Raw genomic sequence first — 23,089 nt, 5'->3', positions numbered from 1 at the left:
GCACGGTTGATCAAAGGGATAAACCTCGGTGTTTCCCAAATGCCTTGCTTCTATTTGTTGAGTTCTAAAGACATGGAATACTCAATCGTGCGATCTTTATAGTTTATGTTGCACCAATCCATCTTTTTGGGCGAATGTGTTTCGCAACTAACACGAATCAATCAGAGAAAAGGTTCTTTCTTTAGCAACAGCGGTTGGACTTGGCTAAAAATAACATATTAGATAGGGGGGGGGGGAGGAAAATGATGAACAATCTAGACTTAAGATTACACAGATCTGTATAACAGGTGTTTAGTATGAGTTTCTACCAAATACTTGTGATGAGGCCCTATGCTAATACGGACACACATTACATAATATCATGGTTTTGGGGGTAACTCAGGTAAGAATTGAGACATTGTCTGTTTCGGCTTGCTAACCTTACGAGTTTACCATCAGTCAAATGATGTATCTCCCTAAAAGCCATCAACGCGCATCCTTATAGACGTAAAGTCTCCCTAGTACACATCCGCTTTGGCCCACTAGCTCCACATGTCTATCCTATAAAAAGCACGGGAATTCAAACTATCCTTATAAGCTCAAGATCTTCTTAATATATATTTGACGAGGGACCGTGACACATAACATTACTTGAAAAAATAAATATGGACATGTTTAGCTTAGTCATAAGAAACATTTTTTTATATATATATTTAAATAATTGTAAAAATAATGTCTCTTATTTTTTTTTCCTTGTGGGGTCATGATATTGTGAAATCATAAAATAAAACTATCAAAAAAAAAACTCCAAAACTTATCATAGGAAAAAAAAAATCCTAAAACTATAAGGACACACTATACCCAATACTTGAGAAACAGAATAATACACACTGATTGTCACTTTATTTCAATTTTTTCAAGATTTATGAAGAAACTTAGAAAATCACTAAAAATATATTTTTCAACAATCTTGATTTACATGCACAAATTTTAAAAAAAAATTAGAAAATAAGGTGACATTTCTGTTCTATCCAAACAATTAAAAATGAAAAGTAAAATTATTTTCCTCAAATGAGTAGCCTATGCTTTTATACGTTTGGCAAATGCTATTGTATTTGCCAATTAAATTTTAAAATTTAAATTTGGATTTGTTTGTTTTTGGACGAATGTTTATATAATTATAGATTGCAATTTGTCTAAAATCACAAAAGTTCAAATCTAAATTTGAAGTTTTAATTCTAAAGTTTTAAACATAGGATTAAATTTAGAATCTTGGATTTGGGCTTGGTGAGTTTAGACTAAGTACAATGCATAAATTTTTTATGGATTCATACAAAACCAAGTCCAAGACTTAAAATTATATTTTCTCTATACACCAAATAATACAAAAAATAAAATTTATTTTAATATAATAACAAATTAAGAAAAATCAAATGTTAATTATGCCTAAAATTAAAATTTTATCAATTAATTTGGCATATATTTTATTTTCCTTCTTATTTTTTTTGATAACCAAACGTAAAAAAAAAAAAAAAAAAAAAAGTAAATTCCTCCATATTTTCCTTTTCTTTCCATCAAAATTTTCAAGTTTCGAATAGGACTTAAAGTCTCTTTTCACCTTTATCATCATATGTTTTTATTTTCTCTTATTTCTATTTAAATCCATAAAAGCTATTGCAGAAGCTCTGCAATTTCCTCTCTCTTCAGCCGTCGCCAAGCCTTTTGTCCCTCTCTCTCTCTACTTTTTTTTTTTTTTGGGTACGTCCCGGGTGTCCACCCGCCGTCAACGACGTCCGTTTTACGGTCCGTCGCACCGGCCTGGTGACTAATCCCACGTCCTGTGATGCAGCCCCATACACCACAGAAATGTTAATTTCAGGTGCCCAGGCGCAGAATCGAACCCGGGGTGCCAGGAATAGGCTCACCGTCAAGCGGAAACGCCCGAAGCTCGCTCTGCCACCTGAGCTCAGCCCTGGGGGCGTCTCTCTCTCTACTTACCATTTGGGATATGATCCATGGCTATAGGAAATGTGGGAGCAATGTACTCCTGCAAAGATGCCTTTCAAAGTGAAACTCCGCCCACAAATGAGTCCAAAATTGGTGCTAATAAAAGAATGGCTCAATGCCCTCAACTAATTGCACCAAAGTTATCACACTCTTTTAAGATATTCACACCTGGTATCTGTAATTTGGATGCTATAGATATTTAATTGACCAAAAAAGGTAAAACAAACTAAAGAGAATTGAAGAGCTCATAATTCCTCTCGAACGTTTATAAGGACAGCTTAACATTCTAACTAATTTCATGATATAATCAATAATATAGATTTCAAGTCTAAGTCTTGAGAAAAATATATAATATATATAGTCATGACTAATGAGTCCATCGGCCTAGATAGAAACTCAAGAGCTAGGCTGCAAATTGGGTTGACAAATAAATCCAAATTTTTTAAGATTAAGAAAATTAAATGTAAGAAACAAACCATAAAAAATTTTAAAGTAAATAGTGAGGGAGAGAGACAAATATCTAAATAATAGTTTGGTTCAAAGTTGGAAACTACGCACATTCGCTGAGGCTCAATTTTAAATCTTATAATATACCAATATTCTTCATACATGTTGATTCTATTTAGAACTGAAACCTACACCAAGATCAATTTTAAGCTTTCCATTATATCAATCTCCTTAATTCCATGTTTGAAGAGGTCTTAAATTTGGATAAAACATTAAAAAAAAAATGCATTAAAACTTATCTAAATTCATCTAAATTCAAATCTAGGGTCCAAAATGTAACGACCTGCTTAATTTCCACATTTTTTTTATATAAAATCAACAGCATAAATCTCAGCAGATCATAATCCTCTTGGACCCGTGGGTACTAGGGATATATCAAAACATATAGCAGAAGCCTAAGCAGCAGGAAATATACAATCATATACATCTTATTATACCATACATCACAATATACCAGAGTTACTACAATCACTGTATCCATATATACACAACACTCAATCCAAAAAGAATATCTCTTAGGGCCATTTCCACAAAATACCTTTGACCCTATCAAAATACTCACCCTTCTAGAAGGGTAGATCTACCGTACTAGATCAGCGGGGCTTTACCCGCTCTCCTATCAGGGGCTCCTGAAAAGTTTGTAAAATTTAGGGGTGAGACGCCTCTCAGTAAGGAAAATAAACTAATACCAGTGTGTGCCAACATGAGTATTCCATGTTATACATATACCATATCAGTAACTATTATGCCAATCTAGAAAAACATATATATATATATATATATATATATCATCAAAACATGGCAGAAGATACTGCATTTTCATAAACATATTTTATCTCATATCATAATAATAACACAAAACATTCCTGGTAGGTTAGCTGGTTGTTGTCATGTATTACCCCCACATGACTGGGTTGTGTGGCCGGAAGGCGGGACCTGACAATGGTTGGTCGACCACTGCCAAGTCAAAAGTACAATTTTTAAGTTTAATGGGTCTGCCTGACCTGGTCCGTACACCAAGGGCGCTCACACACTTCTTATAAACCACATTGACCATCCCATCTCACACCACTCCGTACAGCGGCGTTAACACAAATATCATAATCACAAAGACCATGGACATAGAGCAACGGTACCATGCAAGTGCTAGCCTAGACCAAGTCAACCAGGTTTTGATATCATATAAAATATACTGAAACTGTAATACATGAATATCTCATATCATTAATTCTCATATCAATCATATCATTTTGCATATATACGTATATCATGAAAATCATCGGCCCGTACGCTGGTATTACACATTTTATCATAGCTCTGCCCGTACACCGGCAAATCATAGCACAGCCCGTACGCTGGCAAATCACATCCATAGCTCGGCCCGTGCGCCGGCAAATCATATCATAGCACAGCCCATACGCTGGCAAATCACATCCATAGCTCGGCCCGTACGTTGGCAAAACATATCCATAGCTTAGCCCATACGCTGGCAAATCATACACGTAGCACGGCCCGTACGCTCGCAAAACATATAAAAAATCTTGGCTTATACGCCGGTTTTCTCATTATAAAAATCTGTATCATAATCACATTTCCAGAAGCAATATTTTATAATAACTTCTACTCATACCACACTAACAGGTTTTTCATATATTCAACATACCATCATTTTCAGTATTTTCCCAAATATAAATCATATATAAATATATTCATTTCCATGAAACCAAATGTCATAATAATATCCATACATTTTCATAAAAAAACTAGTTTAGTTTATCCCCTTACCTGATTCCTGAAAAACCCCTAAGAAAATCTGCCCCGCACCCGTAGGGTTCTCAACTCAACACCCTGAAAATAATATTCCTCATAACTAAAGTTCAGTATTTCTAAGCGTATAACACTTTCCTTAACTGTCAAAAATCTAAATATTAAGTAGAAAGTCTTATCCTAGATTTGGGATGGTTTCCACCTTACTTTCACCAACGATTCGCTCCGGCAGATTTGGGGAGAACTTCCCTAAGAGCGTCGTGGTAGCTTCGGATTGTCGATCCGACGTAAATTTAGCCCGAAATCGACGAGAGAGAGAGAGAGAGAGAGAGAGAGAGAGAGAGAGAGAGAGAGAGAGAGAGAGAGAGAGAGAGAGAGAGAACCAAAGGGGAGAGAGATTTCTTAATTGGAAAGTAAAAATCCGGATTTTTTTGTATTTATAGAACTGGATTCGTCAACGAATCACGTCATTCGTCAATGAATCTTTCATTAATTTCGTCGACAAAATTCAGTCTTCGTCGACAAAATTCAGTCGGCTCAAACCTCTCTCAGTATTTCTTCGTCGACGAATCCCCGATGATTTCCCCTCGGTTATTCTTTCCAAAGTGCAATGTCGTCGACGAAGTCGACTTCCTCCATCTATTACTGTTTCCATTTCTCTTCCTCTTTATTATATAAATCTCATTATTATTCGGGTCTTTACACAAAATTTATACTCACAAATATTACCTAAAGATGAAATTAAGCCACTTACAACAAGAAAAGAATTACGTACAACTTTTATATTTTGAAAGGTAAAAACTAAGAAATATTTTTAAAACTAAGGTAAAACAAGAAATGAATTATGTACACTGACCGATACTCTTTTGCTTCGAAACCCAAATTATAGATTTTACAAAAACTATTCTAATTGTCAATTTTTAAGGCAAAAGGCAAGATTATTATATGGTACTACGCATCTCACAAATGTTTAATAATTTTCCTATTAGAGACATATGGTAAGTAGGATATGTGAAACTTAAAATTTATATACTCTCTAAAGATATAAAATAAAATAAAATACCATATTTGACCAATACAATTTAACTAATCAAGCATATTTAATTTATGATTGGTCAAATTGGTTTATCCAAATAAGATAATTATTCTTTTAAAATTACTCTCTTAAAAAAGTTGTCCTCAGTGTCTCAAACTAAAGTTGGAATTTTGACAAAAATTAAGTGAGCGTTCCTGTAACAGCCAATTGCTTCGTAATAGTAAAATTATCAGATTCAAACTTCATCAAATCTTTACAACATCATAACTTTATTTCAAATATCTCAATTTGAATCAACTTTTCAGAGCAACAAAAAAATTCTAGTCTTTTGGGGCAAAAGTAATATTGTCACACACTATCATAATAATATACTAATAAATTATTATGTTAAAACTGAGCTGTAGTAAAAATAGAGAGTAACATTATTTATATTCATATATTATAATATAACATTATATTCAGAAGATGATATAATAGTATAGCATACCTTATAAATGATGCTAGTAGATATGGGATTCTTAAGATTCTTATGATTTGTTTGGTATAATAGAACTGAATTAAGAAATGACACAACGAACATTTAAAAATATAATTAATTTTATTCCAGTCCATTTGGTTACTTGGTGGGCATGAAAAAGAATTCTCATAATTTATTAAAATCCTCTTTGTAGGAATCTTTCATTCTTAAAGAATGCGAGATTTATCACATAGATGATCACTTTCTATTGACTCCTAAATAAATAATAATAATAATAATAATAATAATAATAATAATAATAATATAAGTATTAAAATTTTTAAAATATTAGAATATGTTCTGAAACATACGACTCTTTATGCTAGAGAGTAGTTCTCTCTCTCTCTCTCTCTCTCTCTCTCTCTCTCTCTCTCTCTCTCTCTCTCTCTCTCTTTGTTATCTTTTCTTTTGCACCTTCACCTAGGCCAAGCCCTAGTCATATCAATGAGCTTCCTTGATGTCAAGAACCAAACTCAATAATGCAACAAGTTGAGACAAAAACGCTTACAAGGCAAGCTCTTTAACAAACAATTTCCACATTTGCATGCAATAACCGAATATGAAGTTTTGTTTTTCCTTCATTAGTTTAGCATGTTAATTTGTTTAGTTGTATTTTTTCATGCTTAATGTGCTCATGAATTCAGCATAGTTTGATATATAAAAAATGTTCTCATTATTATTATTGGTGTTTATTTAAAGTCCTTTGAATGATTCAAGGCTTGTATGTTTTCAACAACATGCTTTCTGGATCTATTCCTTAGGAGATTGGAATGCTAAAATCTCTTAGTGATCTCGAGTTGTTAGCTAACAACCTCACGAGACCAATCTCAACTACTATAGGACACTTAGGCAACTTAACCACCTTGTACCTTTTCAACAACATGCTCTCTCGATCTATTCCTCAGGAGATTGGAATGCAAAAAATATCTTAGTGATCTTGAGTTGTCAGACAACAACCTCACGGGGCCAATCCCAACTACTATAGGACACTTAGGAAACTTAACCACCTTATACCTTTTCGACAACATGCTCTCTGGATCTATTTCTCAGGAGATCAGAATGCTAAAATCTCTTAGTGAATTAGTAACAGAACTAAGGTTATCGGCAATTTCAATTTTTATAATGACTCAACTTGATATCAGCAATCATACTTCATATATGTCTTTAATTGCAATTTTTATAAACACATAATAATAATAATAATAATAATAATAATAATAATAATAATAATAATAATGAGAAATGCATGGTATAGCTGCTTATGAAAAATCTTTATAGTACGTCAAATTTATTAGTACATTTGGCCCTAACTATTAGTTAGCGGTAAGGGAACTAAGGCTAGCTATCGATCTTACTACATGTCACCCTCGCATCACTTGGCCCCAACTGTTTATTAATCTACTTATGAATTAGTTTCTTGTGCTTGGTTTCGTAGGTAGCTATCAATATCACCCTCGCATCAATATAATTTTCTCGGTGAAATTTTATCAAATCTTACTACATGTCATAATAACCAAAATGGCAATGCTCCATGTATCCTAAAGTTGGATATGATTTAAGCGGATTGTAGCTCAATGTACTTGAGTAATGGTGATATCAAGCAACAAGGATGACTTGAAGGATCTTTTTTCGGAGCTTGCTTACACAATGGAAGTGACAAGGAAGTGTGATATTTATAGCTTTGGAGTGATATCAGTGAAAAAAACTAAGGGAATGAACTTGGGCAATCTCATCTTATCCCTATTGTTGTCGTCAGTTCAACATATACTGCTGAAGGACGTGGTACAATAACACCTATCACCGCCTACGAGTGAGGTTGAAGATAAAGTGGCTCTGTTGTGAAGCTAGCATTTGCATGTTTTCACCCTAGTCCTCAATTTCAACCAAAATGTGACAAGTTTCCCAAGAACTAACAATTGAAAGGCCATCATTGTGCATGTCATTCTCCATAGTTACATGGGTGATTGCTTGGATGCAAGTACCCAACTGGGTGAACTTTCGCAGACATATTTGTTTCTTTCTTATTTCCATTGTTTTTACTTTTGTTCTCCATTGTAATCTCCATCCCTATTTCCAGTGTATTATGTTTGTCATTGGGAGGGCTATTTTAGTTGTTGGATTGTTTACTTAATCCTTTTTTATTGGATCTGTGCATGGCTAGTTATTGTGTACTTGCTATTAGATATAATTTTGGTTTCATAATAATCATTATGTTTAAATAAAATATTCTGAATACTCGCATGGCAATGTTATTTCGTATTGTAATATCAGTGTTGTCATTCTATGAGCTTAATTGTGAGATTATAGGAAGTAGAAATTAGCGTCATACTGTCATATGGGCAAGCGATGCAGGTGGTCCCCATGACCCAAGGCTGGAAAGAGCTACTTTTTGGTCTATATAGAGATTCATTATATTTGGTTAGACAACCGGCCCATTGTCCATATCAAACCCCTCCGAGCTCCTTCCCCAGATTTAAGCCTAGAAAAGTTTTATGACCATTTGCTAATACTGTCCTTTCTATGGCTGCAATTGGATCGAGTACTTCTAAATGATTAGGATTGCTAAAATGACAGGATTTAAAACCCCCGTCGACACTTCCCAGGAGTTTAAAAATCCTAGTTTGGGTACTTCAAATACAGGCCTTATATATACAACTCACCAATCATCATATTACTCTCACTTTACACAAAAGCCAACACAGATTGCACACCAGAACATAGTTCCTGTAAAAATTACCTTCAGATACTACCAACATACTTTTAAGTTTTGATCATCAAACTAAAGCCAAAACTTCAGCACTTCACATAAAGGGCCCTCACATATTTGCATATTACTACCCTACAAACGCCACCTACTCAAAACCCAATTGCCAAAATTTCAACGACTATTAATAAAACAAAACAGTTACTTGAAAACACATGAAAACCCTTCAAGATTTCACATATTTGTGACAAATAACAGGGCATCGAGGTAGAAAGATATAGACAAACAGTTGGTGGGCATGGAATGGAAATGTAAGAAAGGAGGGGATTATTACTCTAGGCACACAATGACAGTGGCCCGCCGTCGTAAAGCCTCAGCGTAACATGTCGCGTGGTTGATCAAAGAGACAAACCTCGGTGTTTCCCAAATGCCTTACTTCAATTTGTTGAGTTCTAAAGACATGGAGAACTCTACCGCACAATTGTTATAGTTTATAATGCACGAATCCATCTTTTTAGGTGAATGTGTTTCACAACTGACAAGAATCAATCAGAGAAAATGTTCTTTTTTCAGCAATGATTTGGAACTCGCACAATACATATTTTCTAGCGTTAAAAAAAGAAAATATTGATCTTCACCAACGGTTGGACCTGGCTAAAAATAACATATTAGGTGGGGGTGGGGGGAATGGAAATGATGAACAATGGGTTTGGATTCGGGTTGACCCGTTTATTAACGGGTGACTACTATGTAAATTCAAACCCGTCTGTTTAATAAACGAGTCATAAATGGCTCACCTGTTTAAAAAATATAATTTATTTATTTTAAAAATATTTAAACATTTCATATAAATGACATATTAAAAAAACACTTTTTTTTTTTACTTTTAAATAGGTTATATCAAATTTTGGCTTGATCTCACAAAATCTATGCTAATTACTCCATCAATAATTAACTGCCTCACATAGCTATGTCTTAGGCCAATATGTCTGGATTTACCATTATATATATTACTATATGCTCGTGACAAAGTTGCCTCACTGTCACAATGCAAAGATATAGGTGGCATAGGCTTTGGCCAAATTGGAATTTCTCCTTTTTCACATTAGAGATACAAAACACTATTTACCTTGGGATGGATTATGTGATACACATATACATTTTAGTGCTTTCAATCACTACATATGATGTACTTTGCTCATTGAACTCAAAAGCTTAAAATTTTCAAGTGCTGAGTCAAGTTTCCATCATTGGTGACTACGGGTTATGGATTTAAGTTTCATTCCCTTTGATGTTTTCCAGATCATGTCTCTTGCAAGTCTTTTTGTTAATGGATGAGAAGCGTGTTACAGTCAGTTGCCTGACCCAATGCCCAGCCAACTGACTAAGATATTTTTTCTGAAATAAAGACTAGTCAGCCAACTGACCCTGAGGTCAGCCGACTGACTGACAAAAAAACCTGAGACTCGTTTATAAAGACCCGAGCCATTCAAGTGGTCAGCCAACTAACCTAGGATTTATTCTCTCTTATACTCTCTTTCTCTCCCATTCCTTAGTTCCTCCTTGTTAGCTTTACCGTAATCCCAAGAGGGGGGTGAATTGGTACTTTTAAAATCTATACCCTAGGTGAGTATCCTAATAGTAGTATATTCACAACCCTATGGTTAATCTAGTGCAAGTAAAGTAAATCAATTATAATATGTCCCAGAAATTAAATAATGCAATTTAATTAACTACGCATGCATTAGAAAGCAGTAAAGGATAGTTACATGCAGAAATGTTATCGAGGTTCGGCCAATTGCCTACGTCTCCGCCTTGGCTAACAAACACAAGGATTACCGCTATAATAGCTCACTTAAACGAGTAGAGCGCCGCCTAAACAAATCAGATTAATTAGCACAGGGCTGACCTCAATCTTTATAACCAATCCTTACCGGACTGGATTACCGCCACCTCAGGCTACACTTGGAAACGCTCAATATGTTCACAACAATGAAATTGATACAGTGATTATGCTTTCGTGTAAAGTATATATGTACCCAATCTAAGCAATCACATACATCACCAAATGAAATAATGAAGTAAGTTCAATGTGGTCTTAGATGTCTACTCTCAAATAGTTATATGAGTGATGTAATCAGTGCGTGAGAGTGCAAACAATATGATCTTTATATCACAAAATATATTCAATCACAATGCTCAAACAAAGATATTAGCAACACTTTAGATATCTCAACGAGTAGATTTTCTCAACGTATAAAGCTCAAGAGATATATAGATTTGGTTTGAAAAAAGGATTTAGTCTTTGTGTTCAACAAATAATATTACTCAATGAATATTGCAACAAAGATCTTCACCACATAAACAAATATCTCTCCAGAGATTTCTCAAGATGAAACACACTAGATATTTGAAAACGATTTGAAAAGCTTTTTGCAACCAAAATCAAATAAGAACTTCTCAAGATATTGGAATGACAATGTAATACCCAGAAGCTCACGTGAAATCTTCTTAGGAAAGACTTATTAATAAAATCTCCTAAGAACACTTGAGGTTTTGCTCTCAAATAAAATAGTATCAAACAAGCACAAACTTGAGAGAGCAAACACTACAAAAAATAAGGTTATTAGTGACGATTTTAAACCATCACTAATACTCACAAAACCGTTACTAATAGTATTAGTGACGGTTTTATGAGTAATATTGACAGTTTTTAATTAGTCGTTATACTTGCCATTACTAATACTTATTAGTGACGAATTTTTCAAATCGTCACTAATAATAGAGTATTAGTAACAGATTAAAACCGTTACTAAAAACCTAAGCCCATCACTATAGATTCTACACCGAATCGACCAAAAATCGTCACTAAAGCCATAGTATTAGTGAGGGTTTTAAAATCGTCACTATTACTCCATTATTAGTGACGATTTTAAAACTATCACTAACGCTCTATTATTAGTGACGGTTTTTAAAACCATCACTAATGCTCTATTATTAGTGACAGTTCTAAAATCGTCACTATTGCTTTATTATTAGTGACGGTTTTATAACCGTCACTATTGCTCTACAGAACCATTACTTATGGATTTAGTGACAGTTTTAAAACCGTCACTAAAGCTATAGTATTAGTGACGATTTTGAAACCGTCACTAATACTTAAATTGGACAATTATTAGTGAATTTAATTTTTTTTCCAAGTATTAATTCCTATAAAAATTTGTAATTATATTACATTTTTTTATACATAACATTAAACCATAATTGCAATAAAATTCATAAATTATTCAAAATTCTAATTCAAATTTAAATACAAATATATTATACAAATTCAAATTCAAATTCAAATTCAAATACAAATATATTATACAAATTCAAATTTAAATACAAATACATTATTCAAATTTAAATACATTTCATTTGTTCAGATAACAAAAAAAGTGAAAAGCTACATTCGTAGTGCATGACATTGTCCTAATGTTGTCATAGTTGCAAACCCTACAAATTAAGAAAGTTAAAAAAATTAGTATACGCTTTTTGAAAAATTTTCGGCAGCATGCCGTCTATAAATAGAATATTTCCCAAACCTACAAGTCACAAAAGCATGCAATTCGCAATATTTTTGCAACATACAGATGTCATTTACATTAAAACATGCAACAACGTAAAAGTATCTACCAGAAGGCAATACACATCATTGCATCAATCATGCAGGTGGCATTCCAATCAAGCATGCAGTCCTAATGTCCATTACCAGCATGCAAAATTTAAATAGACAAAGAACAAAAAACTCGAGCTGGCACTTTTGAAAACTTTAGGTGGAGGCATCTTTTGAAAACTTAGGTTCCAGCTAAGTGGCAGTTTTGGTGATGCAGTTAGTTTAGTGTTCCTCAAAATATTATCAATGCATTTCAAATGTTCTTTTAAATAGACAAAGAACAAAAAACCAGTTTTAACTGTGGCTCTAGTCTTGGCTAACAATATGTTGAAGGCTACACCCATTCTGCCTTTAGTTAGATGATATTAAAGCCCATTTCTTGTCTTATCCACAACTAAAGCCCTCTTAATAACGTAAAAATGAAAAAACTTGAAGAGGTAAAACATATACATTTATACAAAAAAAAAAAAGATTTATCAGAACATTGGGCCTCACAGTTTTCATTTTCCATTTCCAGTTTTCTAAAGAATGACAATTATGTCACCTTGTTTTCCAATTTTCCAATATTTGTATATGAAACTTGGAAAAGTGGCAACATGGAATAGGATGTGTCAAGTATGCCTGCTTCCAGATACATAACCAACAAATGTATTAATTTTGACAGTTGCAGGATACACATCAAACAGGTGTGTCTAGTTAACAATTAGAACAGTTAAAACATTAGCAACCTGTTAGAAACACCCAAAGACATTCTAAATCTATTTTATGTTAATATTTAAAAATGAATGAAGTGTTCAGATATGAAATGCCATGTCATGTAGAAAATAGAATTAGCCCCTAGATATGAGGATACAGCCAGACTAAAAATTTTTGGCTAACTCCTATTATCCAAACTTTGAAGTGCTCAGATGAAACTAAACCTAGGCTCAAAGCCTAAGCCAAACATGCATATCCAACTCCATGTAAAACAGATGACAACCTAATAATCATGATGATGATGATAAGAATAATAATTGAGATAGTTAGCAAAGGTCAAATGCAATACAATCACTCACATCTTCACAATGGGGAAACATACTCATCTCAAAAAATTAAGCAATGCAATGAGGATAAACACAAAAATTGAATAGGACATTTTAACTAGATAAATTCTCCCAAAAAACCATAATAATGAATCCTCTCATAGACTCGTACACAAAAACACATATAAAAAACCATACAGCGACAACAATTTAACCATGTCTACCACACAATGATCTAAAAACCTATTACTTGAAATGTCATGAAAGCATGCAGTAAATTTAGCTGTGAAGACCTTAGCTTTATTTGTGTTGCACCCAAGTTACATAAGCACAAAAAACACACAAAAAATTATTTTTACCCCAAGCAAACAAATTATTTGATAAGTAAACAACTCAATTCAATGGTAATATTTGCAGTACAAGTTCTAAGATCCCGAAATGTTTGCATCCATCCCAGTTCCATGCCAGACTCCACACAAAGAAAAGCGTCTTGCCCTTGCATTACATCTAAAATCTCATATGTTTCTTGCTTTTTTATTTATGATGGTTTGAGCTTTCTAGTTTACTTCTTATGAAGTTAAACAGATTCTTGCGTAATGAAAACCTAATTAGATCCAGAACTTTGATATGCTTTGGAGTTCTACATCAGCTCCAAGATTTACATATGCTTAAAAATTCTATGATAATTACTGCTAATTGGCACTAAGCAGGTAAACAACACATGACTATCCACATGCACGCGCACACACACACACATACTAGAGAGTGGGGGAGAGAGAGAGAGAGTACATTGCCCATGACTTTCTATAGATTCTTAGTATTGTTGGCAAAAGTATACATAAGAGCGATGGGAACAGAAACGTAGAGAGCGAACTTAGCAATCTCAAGAATTCCCTTTGAAGTTCCCTAGGAAGACATCTTTAGTTGAGATACTGTTCAACAATGAAGGATCTCTGTGCAGTTGAATCTGTACCAAGTAATCCAGAACACCAAAAACCCTAGAAAATTAGAAATAATCTATGCCTGCACAAACACACACACACATACAAGGGGAGGGGCGAAAGAATGAGAGCAAGAGGGTGAGACTAGAGAGAGAGGGGTTTCAAATGAACTTCCAAAAAATTCATTGATATAATAACATATTGCTGATAATTTTTGCAGAAAGGAATACCCATTCGGCCATTCTTATTGCTTTTATTCCCAATTTATCCAAGCATCTTTGTGTGGAGCTTGGAGGAGACGACGACTCGAGCTGGGGATCGTTCGCACTTCGTAGGCTCGCAGCACTGGCAGGTCTGGCACGTAGCAGCGCACCAAAGGAGAGGAGAGGCGACTCAGGAGAGGAGAGGATTGAGATTTGAGAGAGTGAGGGCTGAGAGGTCAGAGATGAGGAAAGGGTAAGAGTCGCAGCGCGGGTTAGGGGCCCTTAGGGTTTTTTTGTTAATTGAAGTATGAAATAGTAGTGACGGTTTCAAAACCGTCACTAATACCCTATTATTAGTGACGGTTTTTCCAAACCGTCACTAATACCACTAACTTATTTTTTAAAATAATTTTTTAAATGAAAACAATAGTAGTGACGGTTTAAAACCATCACTAATACCTTCTTATTAGTGACGGTTCTCCCAAACCGTCACTAATACCCTTAACTATTTCTTTTTTAAATTTTTTTAAATGAAAAAACTAGTAGTGACGGTTTCAAAACCGTCACTAATACTCCCTTATTAGTGACGGTTCTCTCAAACCGTCACTAATACCCTTAACTATTTCTTTTTTAAATTTTTTTAAATGAAAACACTAGTAGTGACGGTTCAAAACCGTCACTGATACCCACTTATTAGTGACGGTTTGGAAGAACCGTCACTAATACCCTTAACTATTTCTTTTTTAATATTTTTTAAATGAAAACACTATTAGTGACGGTTTCAAAACCGTCACTAATACCCCATTATTAGTGATGGTTTCAAAACCGTCACTAATATCCCATTATTAGTGACGGTTCTCCCAAACCGTCACTAATACTCTTAACTAATTTTTTAAATGAAAACACTAGTAGTGGCGTTTCAAAATCGTCACTAATACCCCCTTATTAGTGACGGTTTTTTCAAACCATCACTAATACCCTTAACTATTTCTTTTTTAATATTTTTTAAATGAAAACACTAGTAGTGACGGTTTCAAAATCGTCACTAATACCCTAGAATCGTCGCTAATATTTTCCCGGAAAAATTTTCGTGCGAAAATTGTTTACCGCACTGTTTTTAGTAACGAAATTAGTAGTGACGGTTCTAAAAAATCGTCTCTAATACCAACTTTTAGTGACGAAATTGAATTCGTCACTAATACTTTCGTCACTAAAAACCAGTTTTTTTGTAGTGAAACCTATAGAACAACAACACTCAATTCGAACTTACAAATGGATTTTTAGCAATATGGCAAGGTAAGTATGAGTGTAGGATGTTTTGAAGTAAAAGAGATTGATTTTGAAATTCAAAGAAAAATCACTAATTGAGTTTGCTAATCTTGTGTTAATCATTCCAAATGAAGGGGTATATATAGACTTCCCCTTGATTGTGGCCATCTAGGACACATAAGGAATTATTATAAAAGTTTTAATATATTTTAAGCAAATTAAGCCCATTTAAAAATATCAACCGCCGTAAAATATTTGGGGCAACCCGAGAGCATCGGTCGACTGAAGCAGGTTCGGTTGATCGAGTTGCTTTAAGTTCGGTCGACCGAGCATTAATTGAACTACAAGTTCAGTCGACTAGACATAGAGGTTCCAAGGTTATTTTCCTATTTAACACAAGGTCAATCGAGAACCTTTTGAACTAACTAGTTCGGTCGACCAGACCGTTGAGTTCTCACACGTGGGAACTCGGTCGACCAAGGCGTTGTTATGCATTTTGGGCTCGGTCGACCAGATGGTCAATGTATTGACTCCTAGGGAGTTCGGTCGACCGAGTGAAAATGAACTGGGCAAGTTCAGTCGACCAGGTCGTGGTCAAACAATTTACTTGGTCCCGATTCGGTCGACTGTGAGGAATTGTACTAGAGAGTACGGTCGACCGAATATGCCTATTTAGTGCATTTCGGTCCTGTTTAAGCATGCAATCACCCTATTCAAATGACTATACATATATATGCATGAGTGAGTGTCCTAGGGTTGTTTTTAGGTCATTTTTGTTTGAGCTTACTTATCATACCAAGCAGGATGATGCATATGGTTATTACAATTAAAACCCTATTTACTATTATAGACCCTTAAAGAGTAATGAAATTAAATGGGGTCTTCAACTTCAATTCCTTGTGTCATCATATTGATCTTCCAATCAGTATACCTGCACATAACCTCAAACACCCATAAAATACAACAGGTATTTGTCATTATCAAAACCGCGCGTGACTTATAAGGTCAACACTCCTCTTCCAAAAATCACCAAACTCTTGTCTTCCATTTCCAAAACTCTACCACTGCCTTATCAAAACTACCTTCGTTTTTCCATAGAAAAGTTCTGAAATGCCGAGTTTCAAGTCTATAGGAAGTAAGAAACCCTCCACCTCATCTCAACACACTAAAGATTCTTCAATCGAGCAATGGATCGTAGCCCCACATGCCAAGAGCTTTCATTGAAATCGTCTAAGCGCGGCAGATCCTATCCTAGGTAAAATCCTTGATGTTTCATTTTTCACATCTGATTTCCCTCATATCATTTCCTTATTCGAGACACTAGGATGGAAAATTTTCATTTGGTATCAGAGCCTCGTTATAGTAAATCCTAACAAGAAGCTATACAAAGATCTAGATGACACAAATAGGAGTAACTCCCTTTGGTGAGGGTCAATCCTCAACCAAACCACCCATTTTTTGTGGACTCAATTACACCTTTTGGAAACAACGTATAAGAATCTACCTTTAAACAATGGATTGGAAGACATGGAAGGTTGTCACAAATGGTAACCTAATCCCCACTAAACTAGTGGATGGAAAAGAAGTACTTAAGGAAGACAAGGAGATGGCCAAAATAAATCACAAAATGCTGCAAGTTAACTCTAATGTAATAAATGTCCTCTATTGTACACTTGATGCTAATGAATTCAATAGAGTGATGACATGTAAAACAGCAAAAAAAATTTGGGATAAATTGGAAGTAACCTATGAAGGCACAGTAGATATTAGAGATAGTAGAATTGATATGTTGACTAGTGAATATGAAACTTTTAGGATGAATTCCGATGAAACCATAACAAACATGTACACTAGGTTCACACATTCATAAACTCACTAAGTGCCTTAGGAAAAACATATTCCACCCATGAGATGATTCACAAATTCTAAGAGCACTTCCACCTATTTAGGAACCAAAAGCCACAGCCATAACGGAAGGTAGAAATCTCAAAACAACCTCATTAGATGAACTCATAGGATCACTTCTAACCTATGAAATGACTATAAAGAAAGAAACACTGAAAATAAAAATAAAAAGTCTATAGCTCTAAAAGCCTCAAAAGAACTTTCAAGTGAAGAAGATAATGACTCCAGTGAATTAGACGATGAAGAATTAGCCTTTATAACTAGAAGACTTGGAAAATTCTTCAAAAGAAACAAAAAATACACTAGAAAATTCAGAGGATCAAAAACTGAAAAAGGTGAAAATAGTAAAAAGGAATACAAGAGCAAAAATGAACCTCCCACTTGCTATCATTGTAAAAAGGTCAGATACGTCAAGCCGGATTGCCCTCAGCTCAAGAAGGAAAAAAAGAAAAAGAAGCCGGCAATGAAAGCAACATGGGACGACACAAGTTCAAGTGAATCAGAGAGTGAATCCAGTGAACAAGAAGTGGCAAACATGTGCTTCATGACATACAACGAAGAGGTAAACTCTTATTACTCCTTCTCGGAAGATTCGTATGATGAATCATGTAATGATTCATGTGAAAGTATGCCCTCTTATAAAGAACTTCAAGCTGAATTATTCTCTCTTCATAATAAGTTTATCAAGGTCTCAAAAAGGGAACATAATTTTAAAACAACAAAATGAATCAATTAGAAATCAGCTTGAATCCTCAAAAAATTGTTGAAAAAGAAAAATACTTAAAAATTGATGAGCTTGAGAAGAAAGTAAATGACATATCTCAAAAATTAGCACAGTCTCAAGTGAATGAAGATGGTAAGAAAGAACTAGAAATAGTTTACCTTAAAAACCAAATTCAAGATAAGGAAAAAATTATTTTCAACTTTACTAGAGGTAAAGAAAACTTTGAAAAAATGGTAGGACAACAAAGGATGGTTAACAATAAAGAAGGAATTGGTTACAATGGAACACCAAACAAAAGAAAGAAAAACTTGTTTATGGGATATTTTGTAAATCAATCTAAACACTATGCAATAACTTCATCAACAAACATTTATGAGTATACTACTTGCTACATATGTAAAAATAAAGGACATATAATGTTTAATTGTCCACTCAAGAAAAAATATATCAAAGTAAAGAATGAATGGAAGATAAACACTAAAACTAGACAAGACTTAAAGAGAGTTAAGAAAGTTTGGGTTCCAAAAGTAACAACATAAATCCTTTCTTGTAGGTTTGCTTTAGGTCCACACCACCTAGAGAAAAATTGTACTTGGAGAGCGGTTTTTCAAGACATATGGCAGGGGAAAGATCAAAGTTCACTTCTCTCACTCAAAAGGATGGAGGATACGTAACCTTTGGTGACAACGCAAAAGGCAAAATTATCGGAATTGGTAAAATAGGTAAAAATTCCACACTCACTATTGATAATGTTTTGCTAGTGAATGTTTGAAGCATAATCTATTAAGTATTAGTCAACTTAGTGACAAAGGATTTGAAATAATCTTTAAGAAAGACAAATGTATAATACAAAATCCTAAGGATCATGTAATACTATTCACTGCACATAGAATGAATAATGTGTATTGCATAAATCTTGACAGCCTAATTTCTCAAGATGTAACTTGCTTGGCTATCATGAGTGAAAATGGTTGGCTTTGGCATAGAAGATTAAGACATCCTAGCATGGACCTTATATCCAAGCTTTCTACAAAGAATTTAGTAAAGGGGTTGCCTAATGCTAAGTTTATCAAATATAAAGTTTGTGATGCTTGCCAACTAGGAAAACAAATCAAGACAAGTTTTAAAAAGAAGAAACATATATCAACTAGTAGACCCCTAGAACTCATACACTTAGACTTATTTGGACCTACTAGAACTCAAAGTTTGGGAGGAAAACAATATGCCTTCGTAATTGTTGATGACTACTCTAGATATACATTGGTACTATTCTTAGCTAACAAAGATGAAGCTTGTGATTTGCTAATAACTCTATGCAAGAAACTTCAAAATGAGAAAGGTTACAATGTCTCAAGCCTAAAAAGTGGCCAAGGAAGAGAGTTTAAAAATAAGAACGTTGAAAAATTTTGCAATGATCATGGTATAAGCCATAACTTTTCAACACCTAGAACCCCACAACAAAATGGGGTTGTTAAGTGGAAAAATAGAATCCTTCAAGAAATGGTAAGAACTATGTTAAATGAGAATAACTTACCCAAGTATTTTTGGGCTGAAGCTGTAAATACAACTTGCTATGTAATTAATAGGGTTTCTATTAGAACAAGCCTAAATAAAACACCTTATGAATTATGGAAAGGAAGAAGACCTAACATAACTTACTTCCATGTTTTTGAGAGTAAGTGTTTTGTTCTCAATAACAAAGATGACTTAGGAAAATTTGATGCTAATTTGGATGAAAGAATTTTCCTAGAATATTCTACAAATAGTAAGACCTATAGGATCTACAACAAAAGAATATTAACAATTATTGAATCAATTTACGTAAATTTTGATGAATCAAACCCTTTTTCAAAAGAAGTCAAAAATGAAGAAAATGATGATATTTTCAAAAAGGAAGATCTAAAATTAAGGAAGAAAAAGAAGAAACCTCAAAAGATAAACCTATAGAAAATCTTGAATTACCAAAAGAGAGTGGAAGTGTATAAGAAATCACCCTCAAGATCAAATTATAGGTGAACCATCTAGAGGTGTAACTACTAGATCTTCTTTAAAGAATCTTTGTAATCACTATGCATTCCTATTTCAAGATGAACCTAAGAATGTTGAAGAAACCCTTAAAAATGACTCTTGGATAATTGCGACAAGAAGAATTAAATCAATTCGAAAAGAGTAAAGTATGGCAATTAGTACCCAAACCTGAAAATCACTCGATCATTGGAACTAAATGGGTATTTAGAAACAAAAAGGATGAAAATGGTATAGTCATTAGGAACAAAGCTAGACTTGTAGTTAAAGGTTATAACCAAAAGGAAAGGATAGATTATGATGAAACTTTTGCCCCTGTAGCTAGAATGGAAGCTATAAGGATGCTATTAGCTTATGCCTCCTACAAAGAATTTAAGTTATACAAAATGGATGTTAAAAATGCCTTCTTAAATGGGTATATTAATGAAGAGGTATATGTTCAACAACCCCCCGGATTCGAAGATATAGAAAATCCTAATTATGTGTTTAAACTAACTAAGTCTTTGTATGGGTTAAAGCAAGCCCCTAGGGCTTGATATGAAAGACTTAGTAGATTTTTAATAGAAAAGAGATTTTCAAGAGGAAAAATTGATAGTACCTTGTTCATTAAAACCAAGAAAGATGACATAATTTTAATTCAAATCTACGTCGATGATATAATATTTGGTGCTACTAATAAACATTTATGTAAAGAATTTGCAAAATGTATGCAAGAAGAATTTGAAATGAGCATGATGTTTGAAATGAGAATGATGGGAGAATTAAACAATTTTCTTGGACTACAAATTAAACAAGCTAAATATTGCCAAAAGAATTGCAAAACTTATATTTATTGGTTACTTATATTGTGGTTAATTGGTTTAAGTAGTTGATTGATTGTTTATGTAAGAACCCGAACCATGATATAGGGAAAAAAAAGGGTAAGTTGGTAATTTGGGCAACCTCATTGACGAAGTCAGAATTCGCCAACGAAGTCCCTTCTATCCTCATCGACGAAATTCAGAGGTTCGTCGACGAGGAGAAGCTAAGGGTTTCTGGAAAATCTGAAATATCAACCTCATCAACGAAATCGCCGTCTCTTCGACGAAATGCCCGGCTTTTCCATCGACGAAGACGTCACCTTGTCAATGAATCCGCCTGAGTCAAAGGGTTATAAAATATCTTGTGGGTTGCTTTGGGGTTAAGAAAACCCATTCTCTCTCTCTCTCTCTCTCTCTCTCTCTCTCTCTCTCTCTCTCTCTCTCTCTCTCTCTCTCTCTTTTTTCTAGAATTCGGATGTTTCTCCCTCTCTCTTCAATTTTTTTGTCGTTCATCGCCTGATTTGTTAATTCGACGTTACCGCGTAGATCAGGGCTAGATTCTCTTTGAGGATAGTTGTTCAGAATCTCGTTTTGGAGATTTTCGAGTTTCGGTTCAAAATCGAGGTAAGGCTCGATTTTCGTTTTTGTTTCAGAATATGTGTAGTAGTAGAAATTGTAAGGAAGTATTGTTCTTGGTTGTATAGGTTTTGGAGTCTCGGTTCGTAGTTTTGAGAACCATAGAGTTCGTAGTTAGAATTCGGGTTAAGGTAAGGGGATTCTATTTATATCAGTTTATTTTCAAAATCAAGATCGGTAAGCCTATAGGCTACGATCGTATGTATGTTTTGGCTGCCTATTTGGGAAAATCTATTGGATGAAAATACGAGATTTTTGGGTTACAGTTTTCAAGAAAATTGGGGGTTTCGGGTATCATCTCTACTTTGTTTGGAAAATCGTTTGTTTTATTTAAATTGTATTATTGAAATGACTGTAATCTATATTTGTATAAATTGTATACTTGAATTGGAAAATGATATGATTTGTCGTAAACCAAATAAGTGTGGAATGTATGGTTGTATGTAAATGTTCTAGGTATTTTGTAAAACAGTTAGGGGTGGCTAATTACCGTACACTGATATGTATAAGAACGTGAGTTTCAAAATGATTCCAGGTTTTGTGAAATCAACTAGTGGTGGCTAATTACCATATGCCGAAACAGCTATGTGGCGGCTAATTACAGTACGGTGCGCCATGTACCGGTTCATTAACGTGGGCGAGAGTGTCCGACTCTATATCCGAGAGTGTGAAATATCACCTGTGTGTTCTGACTGGTCACCGAAGGGTGTGAGCTACACCGTATTGGCAATGTAATTGCTGTAAGGCTTCGGTCTTCGTAGGGTAGTTGCGTATTAGTGTGACGACACTGACCGTATGTTTGGGTATCGTATGTACTGGAATGTTTTGTGAAAATATTGGAACTGTATGAAAATGTTTCAAATTGTATCGTATTGTAGGGGGTTATGATTTACGTAAAATAATACTGGTATGCCACATACTGAGATAACCTGTTTTCTTCCTTACTAAGAGGTGTTTCACCCCGAATGTATATACAAATGTTTTCAGGTCCTTTGAGTAGCCGAAACTAGCATCCTAACATCCAAAAGTGAGGGGTATCGTTTAGCTACTTTTAGTGTCTGATAGGTACGAGTTTTGTAACCGGGTTATCGTGATAGTTTTTGTGGACACCCAGAGTACATATTGTATGTATGGGGATGTATATCCTAGCATTGTATAGACTCTGGTACGGTTTGTTACATAGATGAACAGAACAATTTTCGCTTTGTATTTGATGAGTATGGATTCGTATATGTATGTTGTAGGGCATCTGTATACCCCACGAGGTAGGACCCTCTTATTGTGTTGTATTATGTATGTTTAAATTGATATAGAAGCAGGTTAGGTTACTAAATTCACACTTGAGACTCATCTGCGGGTTTGGGGCGTGATAGTTTATTTGTGTTGTGG

Source organism: Malania oleifera, chromosome 7 (genome assembly GCF_029873635.1).
Source record: "Malania oleifera isolate guangnan ecotype guangnan chromosome 7, ASM2987363v1, whole genome shotgun sequence".
NCBI classification, from domain to species: Eukaryota; Viridiplantae; Streptophyta; class Magnoliopsida; order Santalales; family Ximeniaceae; genus Malania; species Malania oleifera.
The sequence above is the reverse complement of the archived record's forward strand: the minus strand, read 5'-3'. Positions refer to the sequence as shown.